The sequence below is a fragment of the Eumetopias jubatus genome, unplaced genomic scaffold (genome assembly GCF_037043125.1).
Source record: "Eumetopias jubatus isolate StellerSeaLion01/CBP00866 unplaced genomic scaffold, mEumJub1_p1.0 scaffold_1, whole genome shotgun sequence".
NCBI lineage: Eukaryota > Metazoa > Chordata > Mammalia > Carnivora > Otariidae > Eumetopias > Eumetopias jubatus.
The window spans coordinates 29,041,930-29,055,825 of record NW_028274807.1 but is presented as its reverse complement, the minus strand read 5'-3'; the positions used below and the strand labels follow the sequence as shown (position 1 = coordinate 29,055,825).

At 37.9% G+C, this 13,896-nt stretch overlaps 2 pseudogenes; both read right to left on the bottom strand.

Annotated features, from left to right (window-relative positions):
- Positions 1-1,217: 1,217 nt before the first annotated feature.
- LOC114219137 (large ribosomal subunit protein uL11 pseudogene) lies at positions 1,218-1,780 on the bottom strand (annotated as a pseudogene).
- A 488-nt stretch (positions 1,781-2,268) lies between these two features.
- LOC114218796 (intraflagellar transport protein 57 homolog pseudogene) lies at positions 2,269-3,662 on the bottom strand (annotated as a pseudogene).
- Between the last annotated feature and the right edge of the window lie 10,234 nt (positions 3,663-13,896).

Below are 13,896 nucleotides of genomic sequence, written 5' to 3'. Positions count from 1 at the left end.
TCATTTGCAAAGTATTTTGTTAATGATTTCCCCAAGTTTTTGTTCTTTGCCTCCATGTGAAATGTCTTCTCAAAGTATTAATAGTCTGTAGTTCAGTGTGGAAACAGGGAATTACTAGCTCTTAAATTTCCATATACAAGTTGTATAGGATGCTTAAGTAGGATGCTTCCACTGGGATGCCTGATGAAAGCAAACAAAGGTGTGATTATCCTCCTGCTGCAAACATGGATAAAATGTAATAAATTTTAAATGCACCAATGAGTTCAGCAGAAGAAAGGGAAATGCCAAGGTGCCAAAAAAGAAGAGGCAACTGATCCCTGGAGTGCTAAGTGCATTAATTCACTGTGCAGTTTATGGAAGTCTCAGTCCTGGAGTTGTATTTTAAGTCTCATGTAGGGGCTGAATTTGAGGCCTGGGATTTGACAGCCTTTGGAGCCAAGATCAGTACAAAAGCCAAGATCCCTGAAGAGCTATGCTATTGAGAGAAATAATATACTAAGGGGAAAAAAATCCAACTAGGAATAAGGTAACTTTCTCTAACTGGGATCCAAGTGGAAATAGAAGTGAAACACTACAGTGGTCTTTTCTGAGAATTCAAAACACCTAGTTCTTCTTCTTGCAAGTTAGGGATCCAAACTGAAACTGCAAACTGAGAGATTAGCATAAAAGATGGTCCCTGGCTGGGATACTCTTGAACATCTTGCAGAAGCCTTTGTAAAATCATAGTGGAATTAGACTACATTATCCATGTCATACAGGAATCCACACAAAAATGACAAAAAATAAGAGATGACAAACAGAATAGAACCTCCAGAACTTTGTATAATAGAGCAATCTAAAAGTACTAAAAATGGGGATGCCTGGGTGGCTCAGTCAGTTAAGCGTCTGCCTTCAGCTCAGGTCATGATCCCAGGGTCCTGGGATCGAGTCCCCATCAGGCTCCTCACTCAGCGGGGAGCCTGCTTCTCTCTCTGCCTGCCACTCTCCCTGCTTGTGCTCTCTCCCTCTCTCTCTCTGAAAAGCAAATAAATAAAATCTTAAAAAAAAAAACATAAAAAAATAAATAAAAACACTGAAAATGTTTTAAGACATAAAAGAAGAAACTAAAACGTTAAGAAGGAAATGGGTTTTTTAAAGTATTTTTAAAAGAACCTTAAAAGTATTTAAAAATAGAACTTTTAGGGAAAAGAAATGCTTCATTTGTTTCTTTTTTTTTTTTTTTTTTTGGTTGTCAAATGATCCTTTATTGAAACATTTTCCTTTGTAGTTAACTAGCCGGGCATTCCAGCGCACCACTGTTGATGTCATCTATGATGTCATGAGGGTGGCGGCCATCTACATTGCAGCCCACAGACTGGGCAGTTCCCAGGATCTCTTTAATGGTTCCAGAGAGTTCTCTCGCTAAAGATCGGTGTCGCATCTGTCGGGCAATATTGACAATCTCATCAAAAGTGATATTTCCACTGTGCTTAATGTTTTTCTGCTTCTTTCTGTCTCTTGGTGGTTCCTTGAGGGCTTTGATAATCAGGGCAGAGGCAGAAGGTACCACTTCAATCTGGGCCTGTCTGTTCTGAATGGTCAGTTTCACCGTAATCCTTAGACCCTTCCAATCACCGGTTGCCTTGGTGATGTCATCACCAACCTTTTTTGGAGACAGACCCAGCGGGCCTATCTTCGGGGCCAGGGCAGACGTGGCACTGACTTCGCCACTGGTGCACCTCAGGTACACGACTTTGATCTCGTTGGGGTCGAACTTAGGCGGCATGGCGGAGGTGGCTGGTGTCAGATGAACCCGGATTCGGGACGACTGAAGAAAGTTGCACCTTTGCCTCCCCGAGCCGAAAGCCAAAGCCTTTTTTTTTTTAATTTTTTTTTAAGATTTTATTTATTTATTTGAGAGAGAGAATGAGATAGAGAGAGAGAGCATGAGAGGGGGGAGGGTCCGAGGGAGAAGCAGACTCCCTGCTGAGCAGGGAGCTCGATGCAGGACTCGATCCCAGGACTCCAGGATCATGACCTGAGCCGAAGGCCGTCGCTTAACCAACTGAGCCACTCAGGCGCCTGCTTCATTTGTTTCTAACAACAGGTAGGTAAAAGAAACAATTCGCCAGAAGGATATAACAGTCTTAAACTTGTATGCACTAAGAATATAGCCTCTTTTTTTTTGAGTTTTTAATTACTTTATTATATATTAGATTCAATTTAAAGGCTTTAACCATCCGTAAACACCATGATACAATATGTATGTGTATATGTGTAAAAAAATATCCACTGAACATGCTTTAAGAGGTATAATTGTGTTTTGAAATCTTGCCACATGAAATATACTTTGATATAAAAAAACAACTAATCAGAAGCATGAAAAACAGTATGTTTTAATAAGAGCCTATTGCAGATTCTGGAATGATTGTTGCATGCATGTCCCTAGTCATGTTGGACTTCTTCAGTTTTGACTGGAGTGAGGTGTGTTCCACAACACCAATTCTGATGTCCATCTGAATGGTTTCTTGCTTCAGCTTTGTTAAGCTCTGTTTAATCTTTACCAAGGGAGCGCCATCAGTCATGCTGCTGCCTTTTTCTTCCATTTCTTGCTTTACCTTCTCTAGTTCTTCTGTCACCTCAGACAGGAGCCTGGTCTTTTCCGTCACCCCGCCGTTACCCTGCTGGTAGCGCTCCCTCACCTCACTCAGTTGGGCTTGAGCTGCACGATATTCTTGAACCAAGTGCTCAAGCTGGTTGTTGATGTACTTTTCTCGGCTGCCAATCTTTTCCAGAGTCCTACTAATTTCATTATGAAGTTTATCCAAAAATCCCTTGGTCTCCTTTAGAGCAGATTCTATTCCACTTTTGTGTTGGTGCATTTGGTCAACGTGGATTCTCCAATCCTTATTGTCAGTCCTAATCATGACTTTCAGTTGTGGTCGTACACGTTCTACTTCGAGACTCCATTCTGCAGCATCTGTTGTGGATTCCAAAATATCTTCTTGTTTGGCAGACTCGTTCATATCCAAGCGATATGTCTGAGCCTTTAAGACGTTGAGATCAATAAAGTTTTCTTCACTGTCTGTCTCCTCTTCCACAAATTCTTCATCCACTTTATCTAACGTTAATTCTGCATCATCTTCTGGGACAGTTTCTTCTTCTAACTCTTCCACTGGGTATGTTGGTCTTTTCCAGGTGAAACCAATATATTTTAATGCTTCTTCTGCTAAACAGTCAAGAACATAGCATACATGTTCTCCATAACCTGACTTTAATTTTGAAGGAGGAAAATCTGCAGTTCTGCCAAATGATCGAAGCTCAGATAGTATGTTAGATATAGTTGCATTAGGGTCATCATATTCTTGAGGTGGCTCAAAGCGGCGTCCTGCTCTGTTAATCAACCAAGAAGCAAGAGTGCAAAACATGTAGAACTGTTCACCAGGGTTGGTAGGCAGTGCGAAATAGTGTCTGGACGGGGGCTTCAGGTTGTTCTGCCGGAGGAGTTCCTCCTCATAGTGGAGCAGCTTCAGCTTCTCCACGAGGTCCTCCATCACCACGAACATGTGGTAGGCCGTGCCGGGCCTCCGCTCCACGACCACCTCCCCTGACCCTTCGCCGCGGGACCGAGACATTCCACCCTCCAAACCTGACGACGTGACCACTGCGGCCGCGGCCGCCATCACAAAGCAGGTGGAAAGCGCCTGGCGTGGGCCCCGGCCCGCAGACCTCCGCGGCCTCCGCCGCCAGAGCCGCCGCACCCAGGACCGCCGCGACCGGTTACCAGGCCAGAATATAGCCTCTTAATACAGGTATTTGTGTCCACTTTTGTTTCAGATATAATGAGGAATTTTTAAACCTTCAGTTAATAAATAGATTAAGCCAATGAAATATTAATAAGACTGTAGAAGACTTGAACATTTCAATTAACCTTCTTAACCCACGGACTTTTGTAGACCTTGTACCCAATATTTATAAAATGCATGTTCCTTTCAAGAAGATGGAATGTACAAAAATTAATTATGTTTTCAGCCTGAAAAAAGTCTCAAAAATACAAATGAATCAGTATTACACAGACAACATTCCCTGACCAGGGAAATAAATAGAAATATTTAAATAAATTAAAATTAATATCTATAATACAAAAATTTAACAAAAATTCCTCATACGTTAGGGAATTAATATAATAAATTTCTAAATATTTCATGGGTCAAAGTAAAAATAAAGATGTAAATTAGAAAATATTTAGTACTGGATAACAATGAACACATTTTATAACAAAACTTACCAGATGCCACTCAAGTGGTAGAGGGAATGTATAGCCTTAAATTTATTTGAAGAGAAGTCAGAGTGATGAGTAATGATTAAGGCATTGGACTAAAGAAGTTAAAGAATAAAAATAGAAACCAGAGGGAAGGCTATAATGAAGATAAGGAAGTTAGTGAAATAAAATAGAAACATGAATAGTAGAGATCATCAAAAGTCAGATCTCAGTTCTCAGATCCATGCAGGTCTGTTTCTGTGTGTTCTGATGTTTTCTTTTTTCTTTTCTTCTTCATCTTTTTTTTGGGGGGGTCATCTATCGCTGACATTGTTTTAATTATAATGCATCATTCTAAAAGCTATTGTAATCAAGACAAAGAAGGTATTACCAAATTAGTAGACCAAAGATAGAGTATTCAGTAAATGGTACTGGTGTAAGTAGCTATACCTTTGGCAATATGTAAACCTAGACACCTCTCACCAATATAAAACTATATTCCAAGTAGATTATAATTTCTGCAAGTAGATTATATACTAAATATAAAAAGAAAACAAAACATTTTAAAAGAACTTATCTTCATGCGATTAGAGTAGGAAATACTTTTGTAAACAAGAAAAACATGGAAATTATAAAGGAGTAACAAGTAAATATCTTCAGATGTGCTCAACATCATTAAGGAAATGCAAAAATTAAAATCACAATGAGATACCTTTAATTTCCTACCAGAGTGACTAAAATTAAAAGGATTGACATACCTAGTGTTGACATCGGTGTGGAGCATTTGGAACATTCACACACTGCTGATTGGAGTGTAAATTGAGATAACTACTTTGTAAAACTTTCTGTTAGTTTCTACTGGTTCTAAACAAATGCTACTCCATGACTAAGCAAATCCACATATTCAGTAATATTTACAGCACTTCTAGTCATGGTTCTAGTGTTCCTATCACTAGACACAACCCAAATGGCCACCAGCATTAGAATGAATGAATTGTAGTAAAGAATGAACTATAGCTACTCACAACATGGATGAATCTCACAAATAAAATGCTGACAAAAGAAACCAGTTACAGGAATCGACACTGTATCTTTATAATCCTATGAGGTAAGAACAGGCAAAACTGACCTGTCATGGCTGATGTCAGAGTACTGGTTACTTTTGTAGAAAGTATTGACCGGGAGGGAACACCAGGAAGCCTGCTGGGGTGCTAGAATTGTTTTATACTTTGATTAGTGTGGTGGGTACACAGGTACATAAATATGTAAAAATTTATGTACACTTAGAACTTACACACTTCAATGTTAGTTTATACCTCAAGAACAAATTTAAAAAATTATCAATGGGTTCACTAAAAAATGAAAATACATGGGACACCTGGGTGGCTCAGTTGGTTAAGTGTCTGCCTTCTGCTCAGGTCATGATCCCAGGTCCTGGGATTGAGCCCCGCATCGGGCTCCTTGCTCAGCTTTTCCCTCTGTCTGCTGCTCCCCCTGCTTGTGCACTCACTCTCTCACTTGCCCTTGCTCTCTCTCTGGCAAATAACTAAATAAAATCTTTAAAAGAAATGAAAATACAAGTGACAAAAAGGGTAATAATATTTGCAACTATATAATCAACAAAGAAAAAAAGTATAAACAATTCAGAACAAATAGGCAGAGGATAACACATCGGCAATTATTAACCAATGGACCATAAGCTGAAAAGCTGTTTAAGCTAACTAGTAATTAGTGAAGTGCAAATTAAATCATAGTGAAATATTTAATACCCATTAGATAAGCGAAATTAATTGGTCAGATAACACAAATCTTGGCAAGATATCAGTTGCTAGGAGCTCTGAGGGGTTGCTGGTGGGTGTACATAGTGATATACTTGGGAGAGAAATTTGGTAATTCTAGAAAAGTTGAAGATGAGCATAGCATCCAACCAGTAATTTTATATTGATGTCTACAACCTAGAAATATTTCCCTAAACATTCACAAGAAAAAAAAAAAATCAAGTCTAGACTGATTATAATAAAGTAGAAAAACTTGTCACCTAATAGGGCTATAAATAAATTTTAAATGTGTTCTATTTATGCTACATACTATAATTTCTTAACTAAAATAAATGGCTGTATCAACCTATGTCAACGTACATTTGTCACAAATATGAGTAAAAAATAAGATATAGTGTGATACGAGTTATGTGAAATTTAAAACACACAAACAACAGTATATATTATTAATGTACATATACACATGAAATACAATTACAAAACTATTCATAAGAATAATATGCACCAAGTTCAGGATAGTAGATAACAAATGGAGAGGGGTAGGAATTTTACTGTATCTATAATTTTTATTTACAATAAAATTTGTTTGAAGGATATTGTATTATTTTCTTTACTTTGCATTTACTTCATAATTAAAAATCTTAATTAAAAAATGAGACTATACTATGCTTGGAATTTTCTGTGAATTAATTTCTCTTGGATTTGATCGTATATTCTAGCACAGTTTTACAAAACTTAAGACAATATTACTATAAGGAATTTTCCATGTCCTGCACTGTCATTTTAATCCTAGAATAGCTTTTTCTAGAGACAGTACAGTGGAGAAAAAGCTGTGGCCTGGGAAAAGGAATTGGTTTTGAATCCCAGCTTTTTATAATCCTAGATGAATCTGTTTACTTCACTGAATCTTGGTTTTCTCATCTGCAAAATAATGAGTTTGGACTATGTTATGGGCTGAATTGTTCTACCTCAAAACTCCTGTGTTGAAACTCTAACCCGAAGTACCTCAGGATGTTACTATATTTGGAGGCAGGCCTTTAAAGAGATGATTAAGTTAAAAGGAGGCCATTAGGGTGTGTCCTAATCCATCCTGACTGGTGTCCTTATGAAAAGAGGAAATCTGGACACACGGAGACACCAGGGATGCATGAGCACTGAAAAAAGACCATATGAAGGACACTAGAAGGTAGCCATCTGCAAGCCAAGGAGAGAGGTCTCAGAAGAAACCAAACCTGCCATCACCTTGATCTTGGTCTTTTATCCTCCAGAACAGTGAGAAATTAAATTTCTGTTGTTTTAGCAACCTAGTCTGTGGCATTTTGTTATGGCAGTGCTAGCGATGTAATCCAATAATATTAATAATATCACTGCTAATGTCTTTTCCAGACCCAAATTTCTACTGTTGTTTTTAAAAGATGACTTCTCTTTCTTCATAGTCTAAAGCGGATGCAGATAATGCTGATAAACTTGAGGTGGTCTTATGTCTTGCTTGTCTATCTGTCCTCCTCTGCCTCTAGGTGTTTGCTACAAATTGGTAGAATCTCACCAGGTGACAGTACAGAATTTTAATATCATACACAATAAAACTTGACTCCCTCAGCTTTACTCCCTCATCCTTCTTCAATAGTATATTTGGTGTTTCAACTCAAAATCCGTGTGTGAAGATTGAAGTGTGGATTTTTCCGACCTTTATCTTTTCTATGATCATTATTGGTAAAATATCGGTAAGTTTGTACACGTAAACTCTTCTAATCTCACCAGTTTTTTTCTATGATTACAGTCTCTTCATGTATTCATGGCTTTTATTATCAGATCCTCTCCATTCCACCTTTTCCACATAATTATGATAAATTATAAAAATCTCAGTGCATTTGGTTTTATCGTAGGTTAAATGATATTTTCAGGGTGCATAAGATAACATACATTGCATATTTTCTTGATAGCACAAAGCATGATAACTAGAACTCCCTGGAGAATTATTGATTCTAGAACTGGAGTAGGAAATACACAAGATGAGTCTGGATCATCTTGTAGTGCCAGAAAATAAGGAAATGCTCACAAATAAAATTCATATTGATGGGAGTGTGTCAAAGGGAAACAGAAGCCAACCAAAAGAGCTCTTCATGGCCCAAACTGGAACAATTTAAGCAAGAAAATGAAACAGTATTGGATTTTAACCCTGAGTGTAAAATAAATATTTATGAATCCATACTGTCTTAATAATATCAATATAACAAATGATTGAATAAATAGATAATGGTAGGAGAAGGAACAAATCTATGTAAAAGAAGTCTAAGTAATTTATGTAGATATTCTGCCCTCAGGGAAAGGAGCATAACTCCCTACTCCTTAAGTGTGGGCTGCACAGAATGACTTCTTTCCAAACAGAAGAACATGGAAAGGGGTGGAAAGAGTAACTTAATAGTGGAGACGCCTAATAAACACTAACTCAGGTGGTTAAGATCAACAGCAACAGTCATAAATTCTGCTGATCGTATGTACCCTTGATGAAAATTGCCCTTTTATTCCATGATATTCTTCCCCCCAAATCCGTAACCACAGTAAAATCATAAGAAAAATACAAATTCCAGTGGGGGAACATACTGCAAAAACCCTGACCACTACTCCTCAAGTCTGTCTAGATTATCAAGCAAAAACAAAGTCTAAGTAACTGTCACAGGCACCAAGAGCCTGAGGAGACTTAACAGCTAAATGTAATGTGGCATTCTGGATAGAATCCTGGAACTAAAAAGGGATATTAGGTATTGATCCATCAGTTGTAACAAATGTACCATACTAAAGTAAGATAGTAATAAAAGGAGAAGCTGGGTCCGGGAACTCTATACTGTTTCCTAGATTTTTCTGTAAATCTAAATCTGTTAAAAAAAAAAAGGCCATTTAAAAAAAAAAATCAGACTTCAAACCTAAGGATTATGACAACATTTTGAGCTTAGTGCAGATGACAATATCAGAAGAAAGGCTAAAGTATTTCTAAGACCTTGTATTTTAGTTAGCTTTATAGAATAAAATTAATTTGAATTTGCCTTAAAAAAAAAAAAGAAGCTTATGATTATGAAGTCTACCCTGTTCCTGAAACAGCACAAAGCTTTTTCCTAAAATAGTAAAATTTGGGAAAATGTAATATAGTAAGACATTTTTCTATTACTTTTAAGTTTTGAAATTTGCCTTTTTTTAACTCTTTTTTTTTAAGATTTTATTTATTTATTTGACAGAGAGATAGAGCAAGAACACAAGTAGGCAGAGCAGCAGGCAGAGGCTAGAGAGAGAAACAGGCTCTCCTTGGAGTAGGGAGCCTGACACAGGGCTTGATCCCAGGACCCTGGGATCATGACCTGAGCCGAAGGCAGACGCTTAACCAACTGAGCCACCCAGGTGCCCTGAAATTTGCCTTTATGAATGTGATGTAGTTATCATTAATTCTCACTTGCCGATCTGCCTATGCTCAAGATACAGAGATACAGAGATATGCTCAAGGTTACAAAATTAGCAGGACTGAATGGAGACCTTAACTCAATCTTCAGATTCCTAACAGAAGATTTGGTCTACCACAACAGTGGTCTAAATATTTTTATAGTATGTACTTATCAGTGAAATATTTTGAGAAGCATTCCCAAGCATATGTTTGTGTGTTTATAAATCATATGCATGTACTGCTAAATTAATTTTGGGTAAAGTATTAAATTACACTCCAATGATTAAGTATGAAGATGATTCAATAACAAATGCATAGAAATTAAATTTCTATATTTTTCTACAGACCAGGTGACTGTTCAGCCTCGTTTGTAAAGTACTGCTGAGTACTAGTGTTACAACTATTTATTGATGTGTAACAACCCATCTAAAAACAACAATTTGTGGGTTAAAAGCATTTGCATTTTATTATTATTTTGCAGGTTTCTGGGGTTGACTGGGCTCAGTTGGATGATTCTTACCCAGAGCATCTCTCGTGGTTGCAGTCACATACTGCTGGACCAGAATCATCTGACAGCTTGCACATTCACCTCTTGCACTGAGGCTGGGAAGATGCCAACAGCTGAGGCTCCTTATAACATATCTGCCTCTCTCTGTTCTCTTTGTTTCTCTCCAGCACAGTGGTTTCAGGAATTTGTTGGAATTCATACATGGTGGTTCAGCGCTCCAAGGCCACATTCCAAGAGAGAGCCAAGTGGAAATTTTATCTCTTTTTATGACCTAGACTCAAAATTCGTACATCGCCACTGTTGATTCAGTTATTTAAAAGAGTCACTGAAGTCAGTGTATTTCCAAGAGGTGGGGACTTAGATTTTACACTTTCAATGAGAACAATGTCAACTTGCTGGCAAGCTTTAAAATCTTCAAAACCAGAGTCTGAACTCTGGTAATTTTGTTTTATGAGGTAAAGTCCACCTGAGTCCATTGATAAAGAAGTGAGGTAGCACCCCATACTTCTGACAGCTGCCTTATTGTGGTCATTTTCACAAATCTACAGATACTTTCCTCTTCTGTAATTCCTTAAAGAGGAAAGGTGCTCATTCTCAGACTCCTCAAAACTCTTTCTCTCTCATCTAGGGCTACAGTAGCTCCCCAGGGACTTTTCCTCATCAGCCCAAAGATGTCTCCACCCTGGACTGGAGATAGGATTTTTATAATAAAGGCTGCAGATATTGTTTTCATTTGTTTTTTGTATTTTGCTCTTTCATCAAGCTTTAACATTAAATTATTGGTATCACTAATTATTGTACTGAGCACTTTTTGACTCCTTGTTATTCAGCACACTTGACATGTTAGTCTCTGGATTGCATTTGCTCTCTCCAAGACCAGTGACAAACTAAAGAACATAAATATCAGGGCCATTGTCATCTTACTTCATAGACAATTCTGCTTCAAATATTGCTCTCTACATGAAAACAAAACAAATACAGCTTATGTCAAGGTATGGTATGTGCACCTCTCCTTGGGGTGCATGCCAAAGACACCATTTCTATTTCTTCTACTGTCCCTTTAAACTACTCAGTTAAGTGGTTCTATTTTTTACCGACTTTGATATCTTGGACTTAAAACTTCTCTATTTTTTCTGATTATAAAAGAACTCTGATCATTTTCAAATTCAAAAACAGCCTCGTTTTAGTAATAGATTCAGGCCGGAGTTTTAATATAAATTCTTACTTCATTTATAACTAACTTCTCTCAGTTCTGGCTTGGTACTGCCTGGAAGTCAAATGTGGAAGAGGTGAGGGCTTTGTCATTGGATTTTTTTCTCTTTCCCTGCTTTGAGTTTTGCTGCTTCTTGTTGTAGGTTGTCGCTGGCTCTTTGGAGGTGTTGGGAAGAAAGGAAAGGAGGAGGAATATATGGGTACATTTCACTTTTTAGGTTTGAGGACACCAGTGTTCTTATCTTCTTCCTGTTTATTTTACTATTCTCATTCTCAAATCTTCCTGACCCTTTTCCACACTCAGAAATTCCAGCTTGAGTAATTTTTAAGATAAAGGGCTTAAGGAAGTAGAACTTCTAGGCCATGTGGGTGTGGGACTCTCTAAGCATCTGGGGGTTTAGATAAACATGAGGGAGGGAAGAAAGTACCAAATAAATGGATTTTGATCACTGAAATATTAGGTTCTTGCAAAAGAGAATGATAAAGGATCAAGAGAAAAGATCATGGAATGTAATAAGAATTCATAATTGCCAAATTTTATAAGATACCTTAACTTAATGAGGGACAAAATTTTTTTCAGACAGTTGGAAACAAGGCTTAAATGCAGATTTTCCGGGAATAATTATAACGATTAAAGTCATTCATACTAAAGTGTAAATGGTTAATATAAAATCTGTTTTTGACATGATGGTAGGAGAAAAAGATCTCTGCACTTCTGAGGGGCAGTAAAAGACAATACCCAACATCTGGATGAGAAAATGGCACAAAGATGTTTAAGGAGACCAAGACTGGCTCTTTTTTACTACAACTACCTTTGGATAAGTACAAGAGTTTTTTTTTTTTGAGATATGTGACATTTTACATGGCTGTGTTTCAAATGATCTGTCTCAAAGTACACAGAAAAAGACTTAAAAGGGACGGGGGGGCCACATTTCCTGTGGACAGTAATCCTGATTCTGAAGAACACATGCAGTTGTTCAACAACACTGCTGGATTGAGAAATGAGGCCTTGGGAATTTCCAAAGAAGTGCTTTCAAGATAATAGAGCTTTACGGCGTTCCATTGCCTGCAGTGGAACAGCAGGATAGGTGGTTTTCTCTCTTAAAGGACTGAACCTCTAAAACCTAACAATGAAGGAACTGAGGCTTTGGAGTTGTTTTAAGGAAACATACACACACACACACACACACACACACACACACACTCTCACATTCCTGTCACAGTTCACATCACTTCAGGATTGACATTATTTACTCTTGTTTTGTTTTGTTTTTCAGTTTTGGTGGTGTTGGTAAATGAATGTCACTTGGGGGATCAAGTCTTCATAGCAGGAGGAAAGCAGAGACATGAAGCAACTATGTGGAAAATTCAGGGAGATCTGCCGCTTCTGCATTAACATAGGCATTTCTTTCTAGAAGCTGCTAAGGACCTGCCAGTGCTAAGAAACTGCTTTTGAAATAACTTGAACTATTCATTCTTTACCTTGGAGTCTTTCACCTCCAGCATTTTCATGATTATTGGCTCTCTCATTATTTGCCATTTCATAAAAGAATTTCAAAAATTGCAAACATTACAGTTCATTTGAGCTTGTAACTTTTCATCTTTGAGCCAGGCCTCTTCTAATATTTACCTATGGAAGGCAGCTATGCTCACCACTATACCACCAACGCAATATTTACCTATGGATAAGCTGAATTTTAGTCTATCACTAGACACAAAATTTAAGGGACATTGTCTTCTGTGCTCACTCATCTCCCTTGTCAGCCCTGCGTTTGGAGATTCTGTTGCTCCATCTGCTCTGGCCCCTACATCCTGGCACCAGTTTTATCTTGGCTGCCATTCCCAAGTAGCTTTTCTTTTTTCCACTCAGTAAATAGATAAGGGAAACAGTGGTACTCTTATATTTTGGCATGGAATGAGAATGTTTACATTCGATTTGTGGACCCCAAATTCCAATTTTGGAAGCAAAGACTGATGATAGTGGTGAAAGTGGCAGGTGAAACTCTATGGAGCCCTACCTTGTGCCTCTTTCAACAAACACACCATCAACATCCTCATCCTCTTATTAGATCGAAGGGGAAACCCTCTCCACTATTTCTTTGTCTGGATGTGATGTCATTATCTAAAAAGATGATGAGATTCTCATTCTTCATTTAAGATAAGACTGCAGCTATAAGAATTGAGAAGAACTAGGAAATTGTTATAGTATATTAACAAATCAATCATTTGGAATAAATGCCCAAGAGGATTAAGTAGGAGGTCTCTCAGAATCATCAATCTCTTCAAGATTCTACTTGTTGGGGCGCTTGGGTGGCTCAGTCGTTAAGCGTCTGAGCCTTTGGCTCAGGTCATGGGGTCCCAGGGTCCTGGGCCCTGGGATCGAGCCCCGCATCGGTCTCCCTGCTCCGCGGGAAGCCTGCTTCTCCCTCTCCCACTCCCCCTGCTTGTGTCCCCTCTCTCGCTGTGTCTCTCTCTGTGTCTGTGAAAATAAAATCTTTAATAAAAAAATAAAATTAAAAAAACGATTCTACTTGTTATTATGATGACGTGGCCTCTTACATTACATCTATTTGACACTATCACCAAACCAAACAGGCATGGGAATGATTTTGGCAGAGTAAAGCAAATTCTTTGTGTTACAATGGTCACCTGTTTTACTAAAATCAGTAGAGGTAGAATTATGGTGATGAATTTATTTAGCTGATAGTATATAAGATAGAGTGAG